We start from the raw sequence: 6,042 nt of genomic DNA on the forward strand, positions 1-6,042 counted from the left end.
TTACCTAGTTCTAGAGCTCTGGTTAAGGTGATCAGTTCTGCTAACTGAGCAGAAGTTCCTGGGGGCAGAGCACGAGCTTCAATAATGTGCCATGCTGTAACTATCGCAGACCCTGAGAAGCAGGTCCTGTCTTGGACAAAGCTGCTTCCGTCTGTGAACCAAACTTCATCTGCATTAGTCAGAGGGCTGTCTTCTATCAATGGCTTCTTAGTACAGTGATCTGCCATCAAGGAGACCCAGCAAAGCCAGTGCACCCCAAATAGCACCTGTTCCCGATATAAGGAGCCAGGGCATTTGGGCAAGCAGCTATTGTGACAGAAACTGCCTTCTGTCAGTTCTGCCAAGAGCAAGGCCACTGGACACGGAACTGCCCTGGGTGTCGAAGGACTCCTGGTTCAGAACTGCAGACCCTGTGGCCCCAAGCTAAAAAGCCTTTGGCTCTGCCCTGCCTCTGCCCAGCTTCCAACTCTAGCCACTGCTATTAAGGGGATGGCCTAGGGTCAGTGAAACGTAAGTTGCCTATTTGTACCAGCCTCTTATTCAGCTCTCCTCCTAGACCAACCATGTAAAGCAAGTCAACAGGATGCCTCCATTAAAGGAGATTTGCATCTCTTGCAATTCTCTTCCAGTACCCCATGGATAGGTCTGGGCCTCACATGCCCACCAGGCCTTAAAAGTCTATCCAAATAGTATTAAGCTTAGAAAGCCCTTCCTGCCAGTTTCGGCTGGCGCCGCGGCTCAGTAGGCTAATCCTCTGCCTTGCGGCGCCGGCACACCGGGTTCTAGTCCTGGTCGGGGCACCGATCCTGTCCCGGTTGCCCCTCTTCCAGGCCAGCTCTCTGCTATGGCCAGGGAGTGCAGTGGAGGATGGCCCAAGTGCTTGGACCCTGCACCCCATGGGAGACCAGGAGAAGCACCTGGCTCCTGCCATCGGATCAGCGCGGTGCGCCAGCCGCAGCGCGCCTACCGCGGCGGCCATTGGAGGGTAAACCAACGGCCAAAGGAAGACCTTTCTCTCTGTCTCTCTCTCTCTCACTGTCCACTCTGCCTGTCAAAAATTAAAAAAAAAAAAAAAAAAGAAAGCCCTTCCTGCCAGTTCCTAAAAACAGGGCTTTCGGTAATAGCTAACTTAGATAGTCCTGCACCTATTTGGACAGGTCCTCACTGAGGACTTAAAGGGCCTATCTCTTGAGGGGAGTGCACAATAATCCATAATGTAGATGGTTGAATGTAAATGATTTGTTAGTCTGTCTCCTTTCCCAGCCTGAGACTCTAGTCTTGTACATTGGCTTAACTTCCTAGCAAAACTAGCTACTAGATATCCAGAGGGGAAAAAAAGCATAGCCAGTCCATTAGAGTGCTAATTATTTAACCCTTATCCTCACCCCTGGGGAGAGAAAACCACCCCCAGAGAGGATATGGGCCATGCAGCAAATTCCTACTTCTGCAAACTTCAGGTAGTCCCAGCTTTTCTCTATCAGGTTACAGGTTCCTAGATAGAGGGAAATAGCACAGTTCCTAAACCAGGCTCTCAAGCAGAGCCCCCTCCTTTGGGAGAAAGAGCAAACCACAGCCTTTGCTCAGCTAAAGGATGCTATTACTAAAGCCCCTATGCTAGGACTGCCAAACCCAGAGAAACCCTTCCAGCTGTACATCACTGGGAGGCAGGGAGTCACCTTAGGAGGGTTAACTCAGGATCTGGGACCTGTTAAGCAAACTGTGGGCTACTTTTCTAAAACCTTAGACATGGTTGCACAAGGATGGCCTCATTGCCTGAGGATAATAGCAGCAGCTGCCTTGCTGACAGAGGAGGCATCTAAAATTACACTGGGACAGGATATTGCCCCTTATACCTCACATCAAATAAATTCTCTATTAGAGCAAAAGGGCTCTCACTGGCTCAGATAGTAGAATACTAAAATATCAGGTCTTCCTTCTGGAAAACCCTCAGGTAAAAATAATGCATTACTCCATTTTAAATCCAGCTACCTTAATGCCAGTTCCAGGAGAAAATGGTCCCCTCCACTCCTGTACTGAGACTATAGACTTCATCTATGCCAGCAGAAGGGACCTACAAGACAGCCCTCTGACTAACGCAGATGAAGTTTGATTCACAGATTACATTCCTACCAACAGTGGACCTTTTCCCCACATCCTCACCAGCATTTGTTGTTTGTTGATTTCTGTATGAAAGTCATTCTAACTGGAGTGAGGTGAAACATCACCATAGTTTTGATTTGCATTTCCCTGATGGCTAGTGATTTGGAGCATTTTTGCAAGTGTCTGTTGGTCATTTGAATTTCCTCTCTTGAAAAATTCTTGTTCAAGTGCTTTGCTCATTTCATAACTGGATTGTTTATTTTGTTGTTGAATTTCCTGAGCTCTTTATAGATTCTGGAAGTTAGCCCTTTATTATTTGCATAATTTGCAAATATTTTCTCCTATTTTGTTGATTGCCTCTCCACTTTGCTGAGTGTTTCTTTTGCAGTGCAGAAGCCTCTCAGCTTTATGTGATCCCATTTGTCAATTTTGGCTTTGATTGCCTATGCTTCTGGAGTCTTTCCCAAGAATTCTTTGGTTATGCCAATGTCTTGCAGAGTTTCCCCAATGTTCTCTGGTAATTTGACGCTACTGGGTTGTGGATTTAAGTCTTTGATCCATTTTGCATGTATTTTTGTGTAAGGTGTGGGTCTAGTTTCTTACTTCTGTGTGTAGAAATCCAGTTTTCCCAGCACCATTTGTTGAAGAGACTATCCTTGCTCCAGGGATTTACATTAACTCCTTTGTCAAAGATAAGTTGGTTCTAGATGCATGGATTGATCTCAGAAGTTTCTATTCTCTTCTGTTTGTTGACAAGTCTGCTTTTGTGCCAGTACCAGGCTGTTTTGATTATAACTGCCCTGTAGCATGTCTTGAAATGTGCTTTTGTGATGCCTTTGGCTTTGTTTTTGTTGTATATGATTACTTTAACTATTCAGGGTCTCTTGTGTTTCTATATTTTAGCATCATTTTTTTCTGGATCTGAGAAGAATGACATTGGTATTTTCATTGGGATCATATTGAATCTGTAAATTGCTTTTGGTAGTATGGACATTTTGATGATATTGATTCTTATAATCTATGAACAACATTGAAGATTTTTCCATTTTTAAATGTCTTCTTCTATTTCTTTCTGTTTTGTAATTTTCAGCGTAAAGGTCTTTGACATCCTATGTTATATTTATTTCAAGTTATTTAATTCTTTTTGGAGCTATTCTGAATGGTCTACTGAAATCCAATTATATTTGCTTTTTATATTTTTTAACTTTTAATTTTTCAAGTTATTTTTCATGGTATTGGAAGGTGAACATACCGAGAGAGAGAAAGAAACAGACTAACAGCACTCTTCCACCTGTTGGATTATTCTCCTGATATCCTCGACAGTCAGGGCTGGGCCAGGCAAAAGTCTGGAATTCCATCCAGGTCTATGATATGGGTGGGTGGCTAGGACCCAACTACTTGAACCATTATCCCAGAGTACACATTAGCAGGAGGCTGGGTCAGAAACAGAGGAGCCAGGTCTCAAATCAATCACTTGTATTTGGCAGCAATTTAACCACCTTGTCAAACAACCATTCCTACATCTTTTTGCTGACCAAATAGAAAGGGCATGATGATTTGGAAATTGTCATTTACAAGAATCAATGGTGGATTGCTATGATGTGCTATGTTATGATTTTGTGAATCTGATTTGTATCTTAAAAGATTAGCATGACTATGCTCGGACAGTACTAATTCCATTTTAAACTTTTTCTTGTAACACAAACTGGCACTGGGCAAAGTAGCTGGCTGATAGAAGAAAGCCCATCACTTCTGTCTGGCTGACTGACAGCCACGTTGACAACTGCACACCTACCTGCAAATAGGGTAGTTTGGGTGCAGGACCTTCCACACTGCCATATGGAAGCTAAAATAACAAATAAATAAATAAAGGCAATAAATTATAGTGCCTTCACATTGCCACTCGAGGCACATCTCACTGTGACTCCATTTTTCCTGTGAGGAGAATTCACTCTGAGAAAGAATCAGCCATCAGAGGCACTGCTGGATTGAGAACACTTACTTCACTGTTGACTGTGTGACAGCACCCAGAGTCATTAAGACTCACCTTGAAGAAGTGTATTCACTGGGACCATTTGGAAAAATCACTCAGTGGATGCCTGGAGCTTGGATCATAACTTGCACTCTGTGCTTGAGTAATTGTCTTTTACCTAAGTGTCCCATATTTTCCTTTGCTATTTTATTTTTGAGTGCCTTGCAATAAACCAATTAATTCAAGAACAATCTCTGACTCTCTTGGCTTATCATTTTATTAAAGGGTAAAAAGACCACCCCTATTTGGAAAATTATAATCCTTGGAGTTGAAATTGTCACCCAGCATTGGGGAAAATGGGTCCCCCTGGCTGGCCCAGACTTATGCTCTTATAAAGGAAGTCACCCATGATCACATAAACAGTCCAGATTACACAGGCAGTCTATAAAAAAAAATGACTGGATTATGATAAAGATTTAGGACAGATTATCTATAGCTTTATCTATTTTTATGGTACACATACTTTTGTTAGAAGATGAAAACATTTTTAGGTTATGGTATATATACTGATTTATTATATTTTAAACAAGTTAAATGTTTCAAATACCACTCTCGGAATTCTGCAGTAAAACATATGAAGTCTTCTATTAAGAAATATTATTTGATATTAAATCCTTACACTATCCATAATATTCATGGGAGGATTATAAATTTGAAGTGATAATAGGTATTAATGCCCTGGTGGGTTGGCCAAGATTTTGGGATTATGGAGGGTACCTTGAGAGTTTTCCAGTATATTCTCAAAGAATAACTACGAGTATGGATTGGCAACATTCTACTAATAGAGTTGCTTTGATAAAGCAGTCATGAGTCAGCACGACTCTAATCTTTGTTGACTTTCTGTGCTGACTTCTGCTTCTCTCTGACAATCTTTATCCACCTTCCTTCTGTTTCAATAGCTTTGTTTAAATAAGTTTCTCTTTGGAAACTTTCAATTAAGTTGCAACATCCTAAGTCAACAAACTAGTCAGCATATTATTATTTAAAAAGTATTTCACCATTAAACTCAGAAACTAACAAAATTTTCTCAAGCATTATAGTCTCAATGAATAGCATGTAAAGGATTTTTATTCACTGCTTTTCTCACTACACATCTTTTTTTTTTGTTTTTTGCTTTTACAATAATTAAATTAGTTTAATGGTCAGAAAATTCAAAATAGAAGTTGATGAATTAGTTCTTTGAGTTTTATAGCTCATATCTTGACTGAACATCACGGTGAGGCAAGAATTACAAGTATAATTAGTAATCAGATAAAAGTAACTATTTTCAACATCATTACTTAAGATTATTCTACAATTACTATCTCATGTGACTATGCAAGAAAAAGATAAAGTATACAAGAATCATAAAGGAAAAGTTAAAATTACAACTATTTGCAAACAATAGAAAAATGTGTATATCAGGAAAACCTTAGCATTAATTAGAAGACTATTACTAATGACAAAAGGAATCATCATAGTGACTTGTTAAATAATTCCCAACAATCAGTAGTACTACACATCTTTTGAGCACCTGTTTTGTTCCCTGAGTTGTTTTAGGCATGAGAATGGCCTGGAACACTAAGTCTGGTATGTCAGGAAGAAGCTCACCGTGAGAACATTCAGGTAAGAGTATAAACCAGAAGGACCAATGAGGGCAAGAGCATTGGTCAGTGCTGTGGTTTGCGTATAAGTTGGTCCCAAACTCATGTTTAACTTTAAATCCCAAGGACATAAGTTAATGGTACCCTGACGATGGAAACGTAATCCAGTTGTGCTGGTTAGGGGGTATGGCTGAGTCGGAGTTAGATCACTGGCAATGTCCCTCATGAGTGGGTTATCATAAAATCTGAGACCTAGCTCCTATCTGTTCCCTGGGTTACCATGTGATCTTTCACCTATAAGCACTCAACCATCCACAATGGGTCACT

The sequence above is a fragment of the Lepus europaeus genome, chromosome 3 (genome assembly GCF_033115175.1).
Source record: "Lepus europaeus isolate LE1 chromosome 3, mLepTim1.pri, whole genome shotgun sequence".
Lineage (NCBI taxonomy): Eukaryota > Metazoa > Chordata > Mammalia > Lagomorpha > Leporidae > Lepus > Lepus europaeus.